Raw genomic sequence first — 23,914 nt, 5'->3', positions numbered from 1 at the left:
CTGAACTTGTTTTTATGTTGTAACCCACATGCCTGACATTAACCTTTGATTGCTGCAGCATCCTCTTCAAACACAGCTATTTCAAATAAACTCATTGCCAGATACAGGACTATATAAAGAGCCAGATGCCCCACCCCGGAAGTTCCCTTTATTTTAGAGTTCTGATTGGCTTGGTATCTGACCATTCGTTTGCTAGTTTTCCCGTTATTGCTCTTATGTTTTAAATTCCCAGCAAAGGTGAACTTGTAAAACCCTAGGCACCTCATCCTCGACCCCAATAAAAGCAGAACCCTGGGCTGCCTGCTTCCTTTCTCTGCCTGTAGTCCTGCTGTGTAGCTGCAGGTGTGCCACATACCCTTCAGGACTTGTGAGTAAAAAAATCTCTTTTTTTTTTTCTGAAGTTCTCTGCTGGTTTCGTTGCTGAGGTGTGTTTTGCAATCAAAATAAGAAGCACAAGGGCCTGTTGAGCCACAACATTGGCTACAAAAAGAGAAATGTTTGTGGGGGGCTTGCATTAGACCCATGTAAGTGGCCCCATGTTTCTAGCCAATGGCATTGCTGTAGAAAGTCTAAGACCTTGGCACCAAACGGTATCCAGTTTAGAAAGTGGAAAACATGGGGAAAAGAAGGCAGAGTATAAACGGAGTGATGTCTTTCATTTCTATTGCTGCTACTAAGCCAGGTTCCTTTGCCCAACATGCAGCAAGCCAAAGGCTGAGATGCTAAAATTGGCAGCAGAGAAAAGGTTTATTCATTAGGCAGTCAAGCCAGGGGATGGGAAAATAATATCTCATATCTGCCTCCATGAAGATAAGGTTGAGAGATACTTATGGGATAAAGAGGCATGGGGAAAGGTCATTGGAGGTAAGAAAATTGAGGTAATTGGTGTTCTGCTCAGCTGCAACAACACTACAAGCTTCTTTGTGGGATGCATGTTGAGAAAATAGTGGAGTTAGCAACTTGTTACGAAAAGTGGGCCCAACTGCTCGCTGCTCTAAAGCTAATAAAGACACAGGATTGGTAGAAAAACGTTTGCTTTATTTTGGACGTCAGCAAACAAGGCAGGGGGAGGGAACCTGTATCAAAAGGCAGAATTCCCCCTACTGACAACCAGTGGGCAAGATCTTTTAAAGGAGAGTTTCAGGGGTGTATAGGTGGAGGGAGGGGGCTACGAGCAAAGCAGCACAGTCAGCTCTGATAGTCAGCTTGAATGCTCATACAGTGGTCTGATCAGTGTTTCTGAATGGTGGCAGCTTGTGTTATGTCATGGTTATAGTCTGCTCATCCTGGAGTTAACTTCTGCCTGGTGGAGGTTTCAGTTTCTACAAGACAGGTCACAGGATGTGGCTCAGAATATTATCTATAGCCGTTGAGAAGGAACCAAATGTCTTTGACTTAAGGACTAAATTGTAATTGTTTTGTTCTGTTTGTTTTCCTTTGCTTCTGCATTTTCTCATTTCTCTGATTAAATTTATTCTTTTGCTAAAGCTTCTCTACAGACAAAAGGCAGATAGAAGACATTGTGGGGGGAAGGACCATAGAGTTGTGTTCTGTTTCATTCTGAGGGTGGAGTTTTTGGTTCTGTGATGTCAAAAATTCGCCGAATGAACACTCTCATTCCCAGCTGGAGGGTCGGTGGTCCCGACCAATCTTAACTGGCTGAAGCTTGAATTGGACAGACACTGACTCCAGCTTCCCAAAAAATAACTCCCGCAAACACCTTATGACTTCTAAGTTAGAGATACTTATCTATAGGGGTAGTGGAAGGGTTTTGTAACTATTGTTGAGGCTATAGGATGCTTGAAGGGTATGCAAGTTTCATAAAAACAATTAAAATGAGCTTGATCAGTGAAAGCAGGTTACAGTTTATTATTTATTAAGCATATTATAGGTTAATGGATCTAACTGATGGTTACGCTTGGTTTCATTGCTGCCGTAACAAATTAGCACAGATTTAGTGGCTTAAAAATGATGCCCATTTATCACCTCATAATTGTGTACGGCAGAATGCTGGGTGCAGCATCACTTAGCTAAGTACTCTGCTTAGAGTCTGCAAGCCATTTGTAAGGTATTAGAGCTGTGGTCCTTTCTGGAGGCTCTGGGCATCCACATCCAGTCTCGTTCAGGCTGTCGGCCAGATTCAACACATTGCAGTTGTAGGACTGAGGTCCCTATTTCCTTGCTGGCTGTTAGCCTGGAATTAATCTGATCTTAGGGGCTGCCTGTGTTCCTTGCATACTTTCCACGTGGCCTCCCTTCCTGGCAGTGGCTTAGTCTATGGGTGGGGTCTCTGTCTCCTGCTTTCTTTTTTCTTCTCCTTCATCTTCCATTATATCTGACTCTTTTCCTTTCCCATTCTGCTTCTAAGGGCTCATGTGATTACATTGTACTCATCCATATAATCAAGAATAATCTCTCTATTTGACAATCATCTGAGTAGTAATTTTAATTCCATCTTCAAAGTCTTTTCACAGCAGTACATAGATTAGTGTTTGACTTAATAACCAGAGAATAGAAATTGAAGGTGGGAAGTAGGGGGACTTTAGAATTCTACCCACCACAGGTGATACAATAGAAAATTAATCCTATTTGAATAAAAGGAAGGAAACAGTTGAGTAGAGAGAGATGAACTTGAACCAATAGATTGGGGCTTGAAATTGTAAAGTTTTATATGCCAGGACAAAGGCCATAGGGAGTAAGGAAAAGTTTCTTGTGCAGAGCAGTCATGAAATGAGAATTATACATTAGGATAAGTGATTGCAGAACATGGGCAGTGCATTTTGTTTAGAAGAAGTTGCAGAAAAGAGTAATCTCAGTTTACACATTATTGCAATTGTGCATGGTCATTTCAACAAGATTTAATTTTGGTTTGAGTAGTAAATGTAGCAAGAGGGACAGATATGAATGCCTACCAGGGTCAAATCTAAGACTGTCCCCTGAGTAATTAGAGTGGAAATGAAGGGAGGAGGATAGAGTCGGGGATAACTGTGGCATCAGTGATGAGAAAGAAGGTGGTGCTATTAATTGAAAAAGGGAATAAAAGACATGAGAAGAAGGTTAAGGTTCATTTGGATAGTTTCTGAGAGGAGTTTCCCAACAAGTAGTTGGAAATAGGGTCATGTGGGCTAGAGAGAGTATTCCAGCAGCTCTCTGAAAAGAGATGAGTGCCCAAGTTTGGGGGCACTTATAAGACCAACGAGAAAGATTTAGGAGGAGATATGGAGGGAGAAAAATGAGAGCTTGAGAACAAAACATAGAAGAATGTCTATCTTGTGAATAGGAATAAGAAAGATGTTCAGTGAAGGTCACTGAGAAGGCTTCGTGGAAGTCATGGAAGTGATGGAAGGAAATTTAAGTGACATGAAAGGTGAATGTGAGAGAATTTCAGGAAGGAGGTGATAGATAATGATGTAAACTGAAAAAAAAGGTGGCTTTACTCTTAACTCTGGAAAATATTAGGAGTTTACCCAAAACCAGTTTGTTCTAAGAAATGGAAAAAAGATCTCATGTGCATTATTGCAGAATGTACATATAGCTGTGTTTTCAACTGTGCCCTTTGTTTGCAGAAAGCTACTAAATATTGCCCATGAAGAGTCCCTAATAAGGAAACATCTCTTGGCTTCAAAAATATCTAGATAACTCATGAAATGATGGGGAAACAAAAATTAGGTTCATTTTTCCTTGGATTTTTAGGGGACAGAGATACACCTGAAAACGTTGTTTCAGCTGCCAGAGAGAACCAGTGATCTCTTTCCAAAAAGGACATTTTCAAAATAGAGTGGCATGTTTTTGGCAGGTCACAGGTTTGTGTTTGTCAAATATTTCTGATGTAAAGAGAAGAAAAAAACAAAGTGATTCTTAATTGGTTACCACTTGCCGAGAAAGCACACAAGTCCTCCAAGTTGTACAAAGCTCTCAAGTACTGCCTATCCACCCTCAAATATATTCCTCAACAAAAATTGAAATTGAAGAACTGTGGCTTTTGAATATAATGGGGAAAAATAGCCAGTTTCTTATTTGTGCTAAATTTGGAAATACGTTTTTTGTATAAGAATTGTTTGAGCTATCTAGTGGTGTTTTTGTTTTTCACTGGAGTTTGCCATCAAATGTGAATTCTGTGCTATTTCGTAAAAGCACAGTCCCCAATTTTACTCTCGACTTCAGCAGACACACAGACATGGCCAGTTGCCTGCCCAATAGATTCTGTGCTTTTGTTTAGGTAATCCACTCTTAAGCATGGCCCTGTATCTCAGTCGCCCATCCCTAGGAATCCCATTCTTCTTTTTCTTGTAAGTGGTTTGGGAGTAGGTATAAGATAGAATTCTGGCCAAAGACAGGCAAGGAGAAGTCTTCTGGGAACATTGCTGGGAGAACTTGTTCTACTTGTAATAAGGTATGTAAGAAAGAATATGTTCCTCTCCTTCTGTTGGAAATTTTTATGTCTGAAAATTATCTCTAGAATTGTAGAAGCCATTTGGTGACCCTCTGGGCAAAACCAGCAGACTGAAAATGGTTATGGGAAAAGAGGAATGTACATGTGTCCTTGACGTTGTTGACTGATGAATGGGCCAAGTTAAAGTTACCATACCTTGGGATTTCTTCAGAGTTATTTTCCCTAATATAAGGACATTTTGAGTTGGATTTTTGACTTATCAAAAATGTATTAACTGATCATCTGCCATCCCACTTTCTCTAGGAAGTCTGGAGGGTGTGATTCATGAGTCGGAGGATGAAATAGGCAAAGTCTGAAAGTCTAGGCCATGGGCCACTTTAGCACTGGTCCAGAGAATACTATTCAGCCTTTGCAGAGAACTAAAAGCAGAGGGAAAAAGTCCCAAAACTTCTTGACAAACAGCTTCTCAGGTCCAATTTGAAAATGAGGAATATAGAGAAAAATTCTTTGAAAACTGAAGTACAGTACGATCACTAATTGGTATGATTCAAATCACATATCAGGGATGGAGTTAAGCAGGATCTTGTTTGTTGTCATTGTTTCAAAGCAGGATGTTGTGGGTATGGAGTTCTCAGTAAAGAGGCCAGAGCTGGATGAGTATGCGAAAAGCAGAGCAGTGGATAGCAAAACTTTATGGACTTGTGTGGTTTCAACATATTCATTGAACAATGCTTTGACCAGAAACCAGAGATCTTAGCCTGAGCTTCTCACATGCTTAATTGAGGTAAAATATACTTTGGCACACACTTAGACACATTATTAATCCTTTTGAAGATAGCTTTCACTTGAACAAGTGGTGTAAATTAGAAATTGTCACAAAGAAATGTGCCATTTTTTTGATGCAAGCAGAATCAGATGATTTGATATGATTACTGGTTAAAATATAATTGCAAAGCACCCGTACTTCTGATAAATGTTGAAGACTTCACTGAGGAGTCAAGAGATTATTCTTGGATATAAAGTCAGTAGAGAATGCATATGTAAAGTGCTCTTACCAGATTTATGCTGAAACACCATAAAAAGAAAACACACACTACAAATCTAGGGAAAAGAAAGGACAAACAAAAGAAAGTATAGCATTGATATCATAGTTCAAGTTAAGAGAACTTATAACAAATTCTTATATTAGCCTAATGAATGAATGGTCAGGGAAATTTTTACATTGCTTCCATTTATTTATTTTGTAATTTCAGAGCTTCTGTTCAGGTATAGAACTCAGATGGTAGTTAGTCTCTTTCCCTTTAGAAGTTAATCTCTTGCTGAAGACAAGGAATAAAGAAATAAAATTTATGGTGTGTGTGTGCATGCATATGCATACATACTCAGGGAAAAGTAAAGCTCTTTTGGTTCAGGGTAAAAGCTCTTCAATTTTGGCCAATATATTTTATTTCCATCTAGGGGTTATGGTTACCATAATGGATAGTGAAGGTTTAGAGAGAATAATTAAGAAGCTTTTGATGGGATCACAGAAGAAACCAAAATGGACAAGAATGCAGAGATAGAGCAGGTTCCAAGATATCATCAAAGATTTGTATTCACTCATTCCAACAATTTTGTCCTACATTCCTTGGAAAGTTGGTTATAACACCGATTGTAATTGAGGCTACTCCACAAAACAACCAAAAGCCCAGTGATGATGACTTGAAAACCTCTGAACTGAATATATTTTCCTACTTCTTTAAGCTTTGCAACTGATTTGCTCTACTTAAATGTACAGTAGGGGGGCAGGTTCATATGCCTTGAACTCTAGCATCTCCCTCAGAATACCTGAACTGAACCACAATGCTGAAGTTCTTCATTTTGAGAAATTCTGGTATGTACGAAGAAATGTTTAGTACAAATAGTAGGCTAAACATGAATTTAATAGCACTTTCATGTTAGTGAGCAAGGAATTCATGAAAGGATTATAATGGAAAAAAGTTAATTAGGTTCGTTCAAATAATTATAAAATAGTTACATGAATTTAAGCTATTTTTAGGATTATACTTTGAAATACTTTTATAATATCAATAAGCTTGGGATTTCATTTACCCTCTAACAGAATGGCCAAAAAACTCTTTAAACTCTCTAGTTAAGGACCCCATAAATATTTATTCTTTAATAAATGTAGCCTTTGGTAAGGATCTGGAAAATAGAGATCTTAGCACTCTTTTGCTTCGCATGATGATAATGACAAGTAATCACTGTTTTTTTTTTTTGTATTTATTGTATTAAAAAATTCATTTGCTACTATGAGTATTTGGGATGGCCTCTGGGTGAATTTTAATTTAAGGGAAACAAATTTAGAAGCCTAGGAATATATCATCCATATGTATCACACTGGTACATTTTGACAAACTGTCACTGGATTTAAACAACAAGTAGCCTCCATTTTCACTGCTCATGAATAGGGTATGTTTAGTGTCTCATGGATCCAGTCACTCTAGAAATGCCTTGAGAACAGCTGTTTCCACAGAATTTTGGCTCACTGGGTTTCTGTCAAAACTCAGAACTACAAATACTGCTCTGAAGACAGGAGGCGAGGGAACGCTTCAAGAGTGAACATGATTTTAAAGTTCAAAATAGCTCACATTGGCTTTGGCGCAGGAGGTGTGTGTGTGGGTGGGGGGTGTGAGGGGGAGAGAGATTTTCATTTCTAACTCAAAATTCATTCAGGGTTCTTTATAAATACTCTCCAATTTCTATCAAAAATGTTGTTATTATCAAGCCTAATTTTACTTTTTTTTTTTTTTTTTTTTTTTTACTGTGAAGAAGATGGAGTGATGGTGGGATCTATCAGAGTTAAGGAAAGGCAGCGTACACCATGGTTAAGCTTTTGGGCTTTAAAGCCAGGCTGCTCAGGCCGAATACCAGTCAGCTCCAGTGGGTGATAGGATCTTGGGTAGAAGTCTCAACCCTTGTGCACCTTGAGGCAAAGTGGGACTGGTGATAATCCACTTCCTATAGCAGTTGAGAGGGTCAGTGAACACAAAGAACAGTTCCTGGTACTTAATAAATACTCTACGATTAAATGGCTCTTTGAATTGGTTATTGCTAAGAAGTCCCTTTGCTTGCTATACTCAGCTCATACTTTGATCTCTTTGATTTTTTTTTTATATAAGTAAGCTTCACTTCTTTAGAACTACTTAGATCATCAAAACCTAAATTTTAGCAATCTTGATGACATTTCAGTCTGAAGTGGATAGGAGTCCAGGAATCCACTCTAGAGAGCTCTCCAGCATCCTGTATCAGGAGATAAACACACCTTTTGAGAGTGAGAAGAGCCAGCTTGCTGTGGTAGAGTTTGGCAAACGTTCTGGAAGTAGGTGTGAAGTCTTTGGGTAAGGAGCAAACGTGTTCTCTGATGGGCGTAATCTTTCATCAGGATTAAATTTTTATCTAAGACATTTTTGGTTCCTAAAAGATGCCTCATTTTGCTTTGGACATAGAGCCAAAGACGTTGCTACAGCTCCTAATTCTCTTAAATTCCCTGGATATGAAATTTCTTTCGGATTAACATAATGATATGTCAGTAACCTAGAGTAAGTACTAAGTGTCTAGTTAACATGATAAAACTAGTAAACCACCAAAAACAGGGTAGCCTTCTTGGTCTTGTGATTTCTCAGAGCACTCTGTCTTTATGGCAGAATCTTTCATCCAGGGAATAGATTTGCTTATTTTAGTACCTTTTAAAGATAAATAATTTGTAGGGTGTTTGAGGAATGGAAACTTGGGTAGTATGGCCAACACAAGGTTTGATTTCTTTTTTTATAGTGGTACATGCCATTTGAACAAATTCTCTTAGATTTTTTATTCCAGCTCTTTTCTATTAAAGCTGAGGGTAAATTTACATAAAAACAATTCTAAGGTCATCTTCAAGACAGCTACTTTTAGACAGCTATTTAGAACTGGGAGGTATTAGCTGGCATTAATTACCTGATTTTCCACAAACTTCATGTCTTTAGCTACAGCTCTTTATTTCAAGAAGACTTAATAAAATGTCTTCAGATGAATTTCTCAATCAGAGTCCTCACGACATGCAATTAAGTAATGAAGCTGAGATTTTTAGGAAGAGTTTTGTATTGAATTAGAGATAGGAGAAATGACTTAACCAGGCTTTGCACAAAGAAAAGTTAAGATGTGTGACAAGAAGGAAATCATGTAGATAGAATGACTAATGAACCTACTCTTGTTTTAAATTATAATGTTATGCCTTGAAAAGAAGTAAAAAATTAAAAGGCTTGTAGTTGTATTGCTTTTTTTGAGAAGTGTTATTGATTCTATTGGAAGACCTATAGCAATTCACAGAGTTTATTGTTCATAAGAATCACCCCGATGCTGGTTAAAACGGCAAGTTTCTTTGTCCCATTTAAGAGCTACTAAATGAAGAATCTCAGTTTTGTGCACAATTAAGTTCAAAATAAGCTTGTGTAAATTATCCAGCCTCCCAAAAAATTTCACCCATTTTTTTTCTCGTTATTAAATTTTCCTTTACTAAATCTGTAACAGGAGTCAAGTTAATCTACCATTTCTGTCTGTCTGTTTTATCCTGCCAACTTTATTGAGATAAAGTTGAGATATTAAAGGTGTAAAATGTGATTCGATAAACATATGTTGTGAAATGATTACGACAATCAGTTTAATTAACTTGTTTATTATCTTACACAGTTATCTCTGTGTGTGTGCGCATGTGGGTATAGTGTGAATGTTTAAGTTCTACTCTTTTAGAAAATTTAAAATATTCAATACAGTGTGAACTATAGTCATCACGCTATATATTAGAGCCCCAGAAACTATTCATATTAAAACTGAATGTTCATACCCTCTGACCAGTATCTATTTCTCCCACTCCTCAGCCCCCTGTTACCAGCATTCTATTCTCTGCTTTTACACATTGGACTTTTTTTTTTTTTTCCTTTTTTAGATTCCACATATGAGTGAGATCATATAGAACTCCGCCTGGTTAAATTCACTTCATGTATTATAGATTTATGCATGTTGTTGCAAAAGGCAGGATTTTTTTTTCATTCTATTGACTGAATATCATTCCATTATGGTATATATACCTCATCTTCCTTACTCATTCATCTGGTGGACACAGAGGTTGTTTCAACATCTTGGGTATTGTGAATACTGTTGCAGTGAACAGGAAAGTGCGGGTATATTTTCAAGATTCTGATTTCAGTTCTTGGGGATTTATTCCCAGAAGTGAAATGACTAGATCATGTATTAATTTTATCCTTCTGTCTTTTTTGAGGACCCTCCATACTGTTTCCTCTAACGGCTGTTCCAATTTACATTCCCACAAACAGTGCGTGAAGGGATGCTTCTCCACATCCTCATCAACCTTTTTTGCCTGTGGTCTGTCTCTATTCCTCCCTCCTTTCCTTCCTCCCTCCCTCCCTTCTTACCTTTCAATAATGCCATCTTAAAAATTATGAGGCAATATCTTGTTGTGCTGATTTTCAATTCCCTGATAGTGATATTGAATACCTTGTAATATAGACCTCTTGGTCACTTGTATGTCATCTCTGGAAGAAATTTTGATTCAGGTCATTGGTACATTTAAAAAGTCATTTATTTTTGTTTGAGCTATATGAGTTTCTTACATATTTTGGATATTTACCAGATATTTTGATTTTCATACTTTCTCTCTTTCTATAGGTTGCCTTTCATTTTGTTAATTGTTTCCTGTGCTGTGCAGAAGCTTTTTAGTTTGATGTAGTCCCACTAGTTTTTTTTATTTTTTCGCTTGTGGTGTCATATCCAAAAAATCATTTCCAAGACTAATGCCATTGAGTTTTTCCCTATGTTTTCTTCTAGGAGTTTGACTTTCAGGTCTTATATTTAAGAATTTAATCCATTTCAAATGAATTTTTGTAAGTGCTATTAAATAGAAGTCTAGTTTCATTCTTTTACAGATGGCTATCCAGTTTCCCAAAACCATTTATTGAAGAGACTCTCCTGATTGTGTATTTTTTGCACCTTTGTCAAATGTTAATTGACCATATATATATGGGGCTATTTCTGAGCTTCCTACTCTGTTCATTGATCTATATGTATGTTTTTTTTTTTAATGCCAATACCATACTATTTTGATCAATATAGCTTTGTTATACAGTTGGAAATCAGGAAATGTGATGCCTCCAGTTTTTTTCTTCTGGCTCAAGAATGTTTTGACTACTAGGGGTCTTTTATTGTTCCATACACATTTTAGGATTGTCTTTTGAATTTCAATAGGGGTTGCATTGAATCTATAGATTGCATTAGGCAGTGTGGACATTTTAACAACATTAATTTCTCCAGTCCATAAATGGGTTATCTTTCCATTTATTTTGTATTCAGTTTCTTTAATCAATGTCTTACGGTTTTCAATATACACATCTTTTGCTACTGGTGATAGTATTTATGCCTTCAAAAATAAATTCTTAGATACGGAGAGATTCTGAGGTCAATAGGAACTTAAGTTCATCTAGTTGTAACATTTATTTGGTAGTGACCTTCTGCCAGGTATAGAATGTTAGATCATAAGGTCTAGGACATTGTTACTGCCCCCAGTACGCTCTTAGTCAAGTAAAAGACACAGTCCGTGTAACAGATACGAGACTGGTCAGTAAATTGCGAGAAGTGCTTACAGGAGGCCTTTAGGAAGGGCATATAGCATAGCATTAGGGATGTGGGGAGGCTCAGGAATTATATTCTAAATGAGATAACATTAGGGCCACATGTATCTTTTTGAAGCACTATTTATAGCCAAGACAAGGAAGTAACCCGAGTACCCATCACCAGACAATTGGATTAAGAAGATAGAATATGTACACACAGTGGAATATTACTCAGCCATAAAAAATAAAATACTGCTATTTGTAGCAACATGGATGGGCCTAGAGAATCCTATGCTTAGCGAAATAAGTCAGACAAAGACAAATACTGTCAGATATAACTTATATGTGGCATCAAAAAAAAAAAAAACAAATGCATGTATATGCAAAACAGAAACAGACTCAAGGATAGAGAAAAAGTCGTGATTACAAAAGGGAATAGGGGAGGGACAAATTAGGGGTATGGGCTTAACAGATAGAAACTATTCTGTATAAAATAAGCAATAGGATATATTGTGTCCTCACAGAGAATTATACCCATTATGTTATAACATCCTATAATGGAGAATAATCTGCAAAAATACCGAATCACTATGCTATAGACCTGAATCTGATACAGTACTGTAAATCAACTACAGTTATCAAAAAAAAAGGGGAGATTTCAAAGTGATGAGCAACATTTGTCCAGAACAGGGGTTATTTGAGAGGATGGGTAAACAGTATAGGTTGGGGAGACATTTCTGACAAAGTCATATTTTTGGAGATGATATGCATTAGGTGATTATTGTAGATGAGTTCAGAGAAAAAAGCAGATCTTTGCGTGTTAATGTTTAGGACCTTGGACTTTGGATTGTTGACGAGGCTTTTTGCTGAATGCACTCATGTCAGAGATGGCTAAAAACCAACAAGGTATACTATCAAGTGGCTGAAAATTTTGTTGTTCACATCAATTTGCTGTTTAGGGAACAAGACATAGTTCTTCCTCTGTTGTGGGTAGATAAAGCCAGCTAACCTGTTTTTTTTTTTTTTTTTTTTTTTTTTTTTTTTTTGTAAGGCTTCTTAGGGCCGTATCTGTGGCATATGGAAGTTCCCAGGCTAGGGGTCAAATTGGAGCTGTAGTTGCCAACCTATACCATACCAACATGGGATCCGAGCTGCCTCTATGGCCAAACACCACAGCTCACAGCAACACCAGATCCCCCACCCCACCCACTGAGCAAGGCCAGTGAGCCAACCCGCATCCTCATGGAAACCAGTCAGATTTGTTTCTGCTGCACCACAATGGGAACTCCTTAACCCTCTTTTTGCACTAATCACTCAGTCTCATCTCTGAAATAGACAGTTTTTAAAAAAAATATTTTTAGGACCACATCTGCAGCATATGGAAGTTCCCAGGCTAGGGGTTGAATCAGAGCTGCAGCTGCCGGCCTATACCACATCCACAGCAAAGCAGATCTCTTCTGCATCTGTGACCTACACCACAGCTCATAGCAATACTGGATCCTTAACCCACTTAGTGAGGCTAGGGATTTAAACCTGCATCCTCATGGGTACAAGTCAGGTTCCCTGTCCCTGAGCCACAGTGGGAACTCCTGAAATAGATAATATTAATGGGTGGTATTTACCTTAGCTGAAGCTTCATGCTATTGGTGTAGAGACATCATAACATGTGCTAGTGATGCTACAATATAGAATGTCAGCACAGTCTAGTATATTGGTTAAAGGAACCTATTTTACATAAAGATCTATTTTATATAATGAGTATGGTGGTTAGGGTCTTAGAACATGCATTCAGATCCCAGGGTTAAATCTGAGTCCTGCCATGTTCTACCTGTGTGATCTTTCATAAATTACTTAATCTCTTTAGACCTTGGTAATTTTTTTTAGAGTATGGATGATAATACACCTACCTAACTGTACTGAGAATTAAATGAGGTAATACACTGTAATAAGTTCAATTGTGCCACCTATCCTCCCTCAGAAAGATTAGTCTTAACCCTCTTAGAATGTATCATCTTAAAATGTGAACTTATTTGAAAATACAGTTTTTATGGAGGTAATCACGTTAAAATGAGCTCATGATGGTAGATCTCAATCTATTATGACCGATGTCCTTGTAGAAAAAGGAAGTTTGGGGTTAGTAGATGGAAACTATTGCATCTGGAGTGGATAAGCAATGAGATCCTGCTGGATAGCACATAGAACTATATCTAGTCACTTGTGATGGAACATGATGGAGGATAATGTGAAAAAAAGATATTTATGTATATGTATGACTGTGTCACTTTGCCATACAGCAGAAATTGACATAACAGTGTAAATCAACTATAATAAAAAATATAAAAAAATAAAGTTACTTAATCGTCAGAAAAAAAAAAAGGGGGGTTTAGGCACAGAGACAGGCACATAAGAACCTGTGAACATGAAGGCAGAGATTGGGGCAAATTATCTTCAAGCCAAGTAACATTGAACATTTCTCTCAAACTGCTAGAAGCTAAGAAGAGGCATGAAAGAGATTCACAGCCTTCCAAAGGACACAAACTTGCTGACACCTTGATCTTAGCCTTGGAATCTCCAGAATTGGGAGACAATGTTTCTCTCTCTCCCTCTCTCTCTCTCTCTTTTTTTTTTTTTTTTTTTTTTTTTTGTCTTTTTATCTTTTGAGGGCTGCACCCACAGCAGCACATGGAGGTTCCCAGGCTAAGGGCCGAATCAGACAGATCTGCAGCCGAGGACCTACGCCAGAGCCACAGCAATGCAGGATCTGGGCCCTGTCTGCTACCTACACCAGAGCTAATGGCAACACTGGGTCCTTAACCCGCTGAGCAAGGCCATGGATCAAACCTGCAACCTCAAGGTTACTAGTCGGGTTCATTAACCTCTGAGCCATGAGGGGAACTCCCAGTGTTTCTTTTATTTAGCTATCTAGTTTGTGACATTTTATTACAGCAACCCTAGCAAACTGATGCATACACATAAACTGCCTGGCACATACTAAGTGCTCAACAATGATCAGCTTTTCTTTCTGCTCTTAATATTGTTTTGCTATAGTCCTGGTTTCTTCTCAGACTCTTGCCTTGTCCGATATTGGTTATTTGGTGAGTGGGCCTTACTCTATGAGTCAGGGCTGGAAAACCAGAAGTGCAATGCAGTATGTGATACACAAATATCTCATAATTCTATGTGTAGGCAGAGCCATGAAACATGAAATTAGTTCTGGACCATTTCAAGGGAAGGTTCGAATGGTGGCCAGCAGAGATGAGCAAGGGCTTCAGAGGTGAACACACTAGACATGGCATCTTCAGAAAATGCAAGCTAATCAACAAGTAAAACAAACACAAAGCCAAAACAATAATTTGATTATGGCTCAAGGGGAAGTTGAGCATATACAAATAGGAAACGAGTCTGCTTACATGATTGGGTGTGTATCTTTTTCTCCCTGAATTAAAAGTATCTACTATTACATAGAATTGGCTACAACTAAAGATGGTTATAAGAAGAAAAATACCAAAGATAAAGGACAAGAAGTAGAGGAGCAGGAGAAAGAGTGGGAGTGGGGAGAACAGCTCTGTATAAATGGAGACCTTTCTTTCTACTGTGAATACGGCACTTGAGCAGAATTTCTCAGAAAGGTGTGATGGAACTTTTATCAGTGCAGTTTTTCTCAAGGAGAGGCTCTCGCTTTGAAGTTTATGAACCTCTGGTGTGAAGTTTATGAACCACTCTGGACTTAACAGGGCTCTGCCCATTCACCTTACCAATTGAAAAGTGAGAAAGAAGAGAAAATATGTGGGAGTAGGTATTTGTCCTGACGGGAGTGGAAAGGAGTTATGAAAAGAGCAAGCAAGAAGGGGACAGAGAAAATAAATAGAAAAATGAAAGAAAGAATAGGCAGGCGTTGTGACAAAGTACCCAGATTCTATACAGTAGCTCTGTGACTCTGAATAAATGACTAAGCTCTCTGTAGATTCTGCTTCCTCTTCTATAAAATGAAATTAATAGTAGCACATACTTCTACGAGTTCTTATGAGGGTTAAATTAGCTAATAGGCAAAATACTTACATTGTTTTTTATTGTATTATTACTGTGCTGGGGATCCATCAAGATGAGGTGATAAATTGTGGTATACTTAATCTGTCATTAAAAACAATCCGGTAGAGCTTCATGTACAATAAGGCAGGATGTCCAATAGCAGCAGTTAAGTGTAAAAAACAAACTGCAGGAGATGGTTCACAGTATTTACCCATGTGCATGAAAAAATATATTTTATTAATATTTGTATTTGTGTAGATTATTTTTGGAAGAATGATGAAGAAATTGGTTGTAATGCTTCCTCTGCAGAAGCTATATGGGATACCATAAAGCATAGGAAGAGTTGCATGTTATTATATTCCTCCTTGTTCCATTTAAAAATATCATTGGCATATGTTTATTTTTTAAATTTTTGACTTTTTTTATGGCCACACTTCCAGCATGTAGAAGTTCCCAGGCCAGGGATTGAATCTGAGCCTCAACTGTGGCCTACTCCGCAGCTGCTGCAAAGCCAGATCCTTTAATCTACTTTATGGGCCGTGGATCAAACCTGAGCCTCAGTAGTGACCTGAGCCACTGCACTTGGATTCTTAACCCACTGTGCTTTCAGCGGGAACTCCATGTATATTTTAAAATTAAAAGATAAAAACATGAATGTGAGAATAGCCCTTTTCCTATGGGTCAGGAAGATTAGATGAGATGTATCCATATATACGTGTTAACATTGTACTTGTCCATTTAAAAGCCCTCCAAAACATCATAATTATTACCACAGTTGGTTTTCAAAAACCTGTAAAGCATTGGTGTCAGGACTCCCTATGGTTGTCAAACTCGAGGAATGCTCAAGTCCCTTATATAAAATGGCATAGTATTGGTATAGAACCTATGTACTTCCTCACATATACTTTAAAAAATATCTAGTCATATACAACAGCAAATATAATATAAATGCTATGTAAATGCTTGCCAGCATGCAGCAAATTCAGTTTTTGTTTTGGGGAACTTTCTGGAAAGTTTTAAAAAATATTTTTGATCTACAGTTGGGTTGGTTGAATCCACTTCTGCCAGAGCACCCGTTTTCATGTTATCAGGTTAGAAAGAACTTAAAAAATTGGGTCTCCAGGTGCTCCCAAGATTCTCTAAGATTTACAGAACGCCTCCTATGTGGAGCTGTGATACCATTTAGTTTTTGGGTAAAAGTTTTCAGTTTGGGGAGAAATCCCAGAAGAGGAAGGTGTGCTTAGGAGCTAAGAGTTTATGAATAAAGTTTGGTCCTCAAACCACAATTTCAAAAGAAGGCAAATTTCCCTAAAGCCTTAGCTTATTGGCAGTAAGCAACCGTCTAGCAAAACTGGAATCATTATGGATAGTTTGAAAGTGTTTAACTTATGCATTGGATAGAGTTTTATTTTTTCCCTAGTGTTAAATTAAAGCAGAAAAATTAGAGTCTAAAAAGGGCAATCCTTAGCCAGGTGGCTAACTTAGGCTGTTCTCATTTTCATCCTTCGCAGATACCCTTTATTTATGGATTTATTCAAGGAGAGGCAGTGAATCAATCTCTATACCACTTAATTTCAGCAGACTGGTGCTAGAAAACCTGTTTTGTTTTCCTGTGCTGTACCTAGACCAACAAGAGGCTGCCTTTAATTGGTGATTTGTGGGAAAGCAGCTAGACTAGAGCTCATTAGTGGCTGAGCTGTTGACTCTGAGGCCATCCATTGGAAATGAGTTGAGAAAGTTGCCCTGCATTGAAGACTTTCTCTCCCAACAACATGACCTATAAAAACAAACAAAACCCCTTAACACTGGGGAAAATACTTTGTTTTCTTAAATGTATATGTTATGTACCGTTAAATGGGTTGCTGCAGTAAATTATGGGTCTGACCATGACATCTGTTTCACCTTGATGAGAAAAACCTGTCTTGGCAAGATACCATACTCTAAGAGCATAAGAGATCTGTAGAAGAGTAATACTTCCAGGTTTACTTCCCTGGGGTCTTGGGTTCTTCTTTCATTATGCTGTACTTTTTAGTTAACTCTATTTTCTAGTCTGCATATTGCAGGGCAAATGCAAAATCCATTTAGTGTAAAAGCTTCTATCAATTTTTGTTGGTAAAACTCAAGGCATTAGTCACCTTGCAACCAGAGCAAAGAATAAGGGGTTCGGTTTCTCCCTTCAGTTGCTTTGGGAATTAGATGCTGTGGCAAGATAACTATTAGATTTTATTTTCTCAAGCCTGTACACCTCAGATAATCTGAACTTTTCCCCAGATAAATCTATGTCCTTAAGTGTCAAATAGAAAGTGAAACTCTAGTTTCTAAAATTGCAACTTCAGGCTTGCTTAGTTCAGTGCTCCCCTATTTCATGCATTTATTCATGCATACATACATGTTTTTGCCCAATGTGTATTGAGCACTTAACATGTTCTGAGCTGGTTGAGAAGCTGGATGTAAAATGATGAATGACAATGCAAAATCTGCTATGAAGGATCTTTGTTTTACAAAAAGACAAGTAAACAGTTTCTGTGACATCTCAATAGTACATCTAGGGTATTCTAGGAATATAGAGGAGGGACACTTAATTTTGACTGGGATGGGGTGAGGGATATGGAGACATTTCCTGGGAAAATTGACATCTGAATTTCATCTCAAAAGATAAGTGGATGTTGACTCTATAAAGCGTTGTTCAAATTTACTTCTTTGAGGCTCAGGATTACTTCTTACTACTGAATGTAAGGGATGTGGTGAAATTAAAATCCAATGAAAAAACTCGAGAGAAAACAATCTTAAGAAAGCATTGAACTTAGAGGAGTTGACAGAGGAGACTCTGTAATGTGTATCTGAGTGGAAAGGGAAGATGAGAGCAAACTCCTGAGTTTTAATTTCCCCTTGGGCCTAAGGATTAACTTTTAGAGATCTGAAGAATCACTTGGGAATCTTTTTTTTGCCCTGAGTATTATTGACTTACAGTGTTGTGTCACTTTCTGCTGTGCAGCATAGTGATCCAGTCATATATATATATATTCTTTTTTTTTTTTGAGATAATCACTTTTTCTTTTTCAAAAAATTTTTTAAATTATTTCCCCAATACATTTTTTTTTCCAACTCATGCTATCTTCCATCATGGTCTATCCCAAGAGATTGGGTAAACTTCTCTGTGCTGTACCGTAGGACTACCAACCCCAAACTCGCCGTCCATCCCACTTTTTCCCCACTGGCAATCACGATGAACTCTGTGTTCTCTCCTCCATGAATTCCGATTCATACAGTTCTGGAAGGAGGCCCAGGAATATGAATTTGTAACACGCCATCCAGGCAGGTACAGGGTTTCCTTCCCCTGCATTTTTTATTCCCGTCACCATACCCAGCTTCTTTGCTCTTCTTGGTACAACCAGGAAGGGCTGGCATTTTGAAAAAGAATTCTTTTAAATACCCAGCAACAACAGAAAAGGCATCAAGTAAAAGCCATATAATTAGTGAAGCTTACGTAGCACAAGGGGCTGCTGCCACTGTATGTACCATCTAGGCTTCAGACAAAACCGCTTTACGAGGCTGTTCTTGTGTCCCCCCCCCCCGCCCCCACCCCCCGCCAAGGAAATTTTCCTGTGAGATGGCTCACAGCTTATTTCCTGCACCTAAAAGTCTGTCAGTTGTACATCTGTCAGTTATTCATTTTACCTCTAACTCATTTGAGCATAAACATTTATTTTCGACTTTATTGCCCACCTGGACTTCTTCAGCTCCATTTGTGTTTCCTGACCAAAGGAATGCCCTCATGCTTAGCTGCATATAAAGATGCCTTAATAAGTCAGATCAGCTGACGTGCTATTTGCTATACACATCAAGGGGCTCGTTGAATCCTTTCTAACAATAGCGCCACTCTTAGAGAGACCTTCACTGTGAAACAATAATGCCTATCCCAAAGCATTTGCACACATATCATCCTTAAATCACTTGCGCAGCCTGCTTATGTTTGTTGAAGAATAAATGAAGAAACACAGCAATTGTGAGTCACCGAGAGGCACCTGTGTCTCAGGACACTGATAGCTGTTATCCAGGAAGATGGATGTGATCTCTTTACCCAGATACTCCATCTGACATGAGGAAGAGTGACTTTGTCAAGGTGCTATTTCATGAACGCACTGAGATAAGAAGTTATTATCTCAAGTTGTTAGCTTACTTCCTGTGATCTCTTCAGGGATGATTGATTAAGTAGGACATATTGGAATGGTAACTGGGCTACGCTTTCTCATGGAGAAATCAGAAGTGTCAACGTGAAATTATAATACAGGTAGGTTGAAGATACATTCATTATATGAACATTTTAGGAGTACTGTGCTGTGAGATTTAGAGGTAGAAGAGTAAAATGTTGTCCACTAAGAGCTTAGAAGTGGACCAAATTTACATAATATAGCAATAACTGCCCTTGATTTAAAAAAAAAAAAAAAGAGCTGCATTTCTACCACTACATACAAACGAGTAGACCTTTAGACCAAGTCTTAGGCACTGAATGAGGACCTTTCTTCAAAATGAATGGACCTGGAGAAGAGATTCAGTGATATAAGGTCTCATTTAAAATCAGTTATTAAATAAAAATCTGGATTGTGCTGAAAAGTCGTCAGCTGCCCAACCAAACTCAAAGACCAGGGCAGGAAAATTTTGCACAAAATTTTCACGGCAACCTGTGCTCTTATTTTTGAAAATTTAGAACTCTGATATGGACAATGCAATGGGGGAAAAGCCTGCAACAGGGCCATGTACTGCCTTGTCTCTTTTATTTTTCCTTTTGATGTCTCAAACTGTATTCTAAAGATGAATCGGATAGGCTTGTTCTCCTGAGAAGCCTGCTCAATTAGGAGGATACCATAACCTTTGAAAAATAAGGATGAAATGCTGATGAGCCAACACAGGAATTAACATTTAGAAATTGCCTCTGTACCAGCTCACAATATTGGGAAAAACAACGGTAATTATCATTGTTATTTCAGAAAGCTGTTAGTCTCAGTGTGGGTGTGGAAAGTCAAATAGGAAAATGAACTTCCTCCTTCTGATTGACATTTTGAAGGCATTCTTTATTACCCTTATCAGCCTAAATTTACAGGAAAAATCTCTGAAATATCATAGGTAAGTTCCAAAAAAATATGATTCTGTTAAAATGAAATAAAACAGGAAACCTAATTCAGAGTATTTAGCTATTGCAAAATTATTATTGCTCCATGGATGCATGGAAAACCTATTTAAAACTGTAAATAGTGAAAAAATTTTAAGCACTTTTGCCTAGATTTAAACAGCAACTTGAAAAATAAAAGTATGTTTTAACATGTAATTGTGGGAGAAATTGTAAATAGTAGCTGACTATTTAACGTGCTTTGTCTATCCTTCACTTTTACCATATTCTGTAAAGTTGCATTTATTTTACAGGACAAAAATGAAATATTATTGCTTTTGAAATAAATACCCAAGAGCTTATCAGGATTTCGAATTATTCAGAACTCAGATTTATAGGAAAACCTCTGACCTTCAGTTTGACAAGCTAAAGGAAGCAGAGTCTTTGATAAGCATGCTGATTTTCTAGTTTTGAGGAAAAGTTGGGTCCTTTAAATGCTATTTTGCTTATCGCATCAGTACTTTGAGGGTTCCCACTGTGGCCCGGCAGGTTAAGAACCCGACATAGTCTCTGGGAGGGTGTGGGTTCAAACCTGGCCTTGCTCTTTGTGTTAAGAATCCAGCCTTGCCATAAGCTGCTGTGGAGGTAGCAGATGTGGCTCAGATCCTGGCTTGCCATGGCTGTGCTCTAGGCCAGTAGCTGTAGCTCCATTTCGACCCCTAGCCCAGGAACTTCCATATACTGCAGGTACAGTTGGAAAAAGGAAAAAAAAGAAATTATTTGAAAAGCAAAATAAAAATAGGTTGTACCTCTTTTCATCAGTATAAAAATTAATATATTATCAAAAATAATTCAACACTATTAACTGAGGATATTTTTGTGTAGACATTGAAAATGGTGATAGAGTTATATGGGTTAATAAGGTATGATCTCTGCTATCTTGAAACTTAGATTCCATTGTCCTGAGATCTCTTCACATCTCCACCTCTGATTACTCTCTGGTCAATCTCATCTGCTTCAAGTCTTGAATATCAGGTATAAACTACTGATTCCCCAAATATGTTTAGTCTGGACCTGTCTTTTGGGTTTCAGACTGTCTGGCTGATGTCTTTACTAGGGTGATTATTTGGTGCCTCAAATTGTCTAAAATGGAACTGTTGTTCTGCTCTGACCACCCATGTCTCTGACCATCTATTCTTCCTCTTCCCTTCTTCATCCACAAAGTAAGTTCATTGTTGTTGATCTCTTGATCTTCCTAAAAAGCTTTTGGTCATAACTATTTATTCATAGTATTTACTTATATCCAATCTATAATACATTTTGTAATAATAACCCCGAAATATATTCCCAGTTCCATGGCTTCTAAATATAACCTCTACTATTAGGGTATATATACTAAGCCACCAAGTTTTCTTATCTGGAATATTATAATATTGACCCTTATAATCTATTTTCCATGGAGCAGCCAGAGGGAGCATTTGAAAAATATTAGATGTTTATACTGCCCTGCTCAGAATCCTCGAGTGATTATCCATCTTATTCTAGGTAAGAGTCAAGACCCCAGTAATGACCTCCTCCATGGCCTACCCACACCCCCTCCCCAACTCTATTGTATCACTTTGCTGGCTGTCCACCTTCTTCCACTCCAAGCACACAACCCCTCCCCAATTTTGCATTCGGTCTTCCCTTACTTGGTATGTTCTCCCCCATGCGTACCTGCGTAACTCTCTCATGTTTTATTCAACTCTTTAACTGACGTTGTCAGGGTGGCTTTCCCTGAGCCAGCTCTCAGGTACAGCACGTTCTGTACTCTGCTTTTAAATCTTTCTTCTTAGCATTTCTCATGCTTCCAGTCATCTGTAGTTATAGATGATCCTCCATTTTTTGAGAATTCCATATTTGTGAATCCTCTTACTTGCTAAAATGTATCTGTGATTTCAAAATAAGATGCACATGTTCATGGCCTTTCACAGACAAGTGCAAAGTGGTGAAAAATTCGAGTGCCTGATGCAGACACTCTTTGCTGAGGTTGAACAAGGTGACGCTCTGTCTTCTTACTTCAGCTCTCATACAACACTCGTGTGCCCTTTGTGCAGCCTGTTAAGGCCACATTTTTCCTCATTTTTTGTTCTTTTGTTGCTGATTTTGCTGTGAAACACTGCTTAGATGGGTCTTAGTGTTCCCAAGTGTGAGAGGGCTGTGACGTGCCAGAGGAAATAGCTATTTTAGATGAGCTTTGTTCAGACATGAGTTTGAATGTTGTTGGTGCTGAGTTCAGTGTTAATGAATCAACAATATATATTAAATGTGGTGTCTTTTTTTGTCTTTCTTTTTAGAGCTGCACCTGTAACATATGGAAGTTCCCAGGTTAGGGGTCTAATTGGAGCTATAGTTGCTGGCCTACATGAGAGCCACAACAATGCCAGATCCGAGCCGTGTCTGCAACTTACACCACAGCTCACAGCAACATCGGATCTTCAACCCACCGAGCGAGGCCAGGGATCGAACCCTCAGCCTCATGGTTCCTAGTCAGATTCATTTCTGCTGCTCCATGACGGGAACTCCTAAATGTGGTGTCTTTAAATTAAAACACACACAAAGCAAGGCTATATATTACTTTTTGATGACAAGGTTGTGATCAGAGGCTTTCAGGTACCTAATCTCAATTTCCTTTTGGATCACTAGTTCAGTATTCACCAATTCAGTGTTGGTGTTGACTTTATAGAACATAATTACTGTGAATAATGAGAATCGACTGCATCTTTTCTTTTCTTTTTTCTTTTATTTTCTTTCCCCTCTTTTTAGGGCCATGCCTGTGGCATATGGACTTTCCCTGCTAGGGGTTGAATTGGGGCTACAGCTGCTTGCCTGTGCTGCAGCCACAGCAATGAGGAATCCGAGATGCATCTGCAACCTGCACCACAGCTCACAGCAACGCTGGATTCTTAACCCACTGAGTGAGGCCAGGGATTGAACCTGCATCCTCACAGTTACTACTTAGGCTTGTTACTGCTGAGCCACAACAGGAACTTGCACATTTTACTTTTCTATTTCTTTATTTCTCCCCTAATAAGACATAAACTTAGGAGAATAAGAACTTTGTGTTCGCTATTGTTCATCCAGTACATAGAACAGTGCGTGGCACATAGTAGGTACTCAATAAATATTTAATGACATAATGAAAGGAAGAAAGAGAATTCTAATGTGAGAGAAATACAATACATTGGTATTGTAAGAAATGCAATAAACTAGTTAAAAAATGAATAAGAGGTAAGTTGTAATAAAATCTGTGAAGATACTAAGCAAGGTGATAAGAGTAATTAACTATCAGGGCTGCTGTCGTTTGACCTGAAACATAAAAGGAAAGAACAGGCCAGCTCTGAGAAGCACTGAGGAAAGTGTATTCCAGGCAGAGAGAATACAAAGCAAAGACAGACAGTGAAAGGGATGGCAGCAGAGACTAAATAATAAAATGAGGATTGTGTGAGCAATACAGAGAATGGTGCAAATAAGGTGGAAGAAGTGGGCTGAGTCTAACCAGGAAACTTTTCTTTCTCAAATATTCTAAGAGAAAAGGAATTCATTGAACGATTTTAAGCAACATGAATTGATAAACCTGATTTATACTCCAGGGGAAAAAAAAGATCAAGGAGAGACAGATAAGTCAATAAATTGGCCCAATTTTTGGTTGTCATATATTCTGTAATTGCCAAACAACTATTCTGGGATGGAGTCATAACT

General features: G+C 38.1%; 1 long non-coding RNA gene across 1 annotated transcript in view; it reads left to right on the top strand.

The window, feature by feature from the left end:
• Positions 1–215: 215 nt before the first annotated feature.
• LOC110256694 (uncharacterized) overlaps positions 216–23,914 on the top strand; it is a 329,328-nt gene continuing 305,629 nt past the window's right edge. The window contains exon 1 of the long non-coding RNA XR_014825798.1: positions 216–367. This is a non-coding gene — a long non-coding RNA (uncharacterized LOC110256694). The remainder of the gene's footprint in view (positions 368–23,914) is intronic.

This window comes from Sus scrofa, chromosome 14, assembly GCF_054392235.1.
Source record: "Sus scrofa isolate SSC_HxYL_T2T_F1_AM1 chromosome 14, Sscrofa_HxYL_maternal_Yorkshire_Landrace_v2.0, whole genome shotgun sequence".
NCBI classification, from domain to species: domain Eukaryota; kingdom Metazoa; phylum Chordata; class Mammalia; order Artiodactyla; family Suidae; genus Sus; species Sus scrofa.
This window is presented reverse-complemented; position numbering and strand designations above follow the sequence as displayed.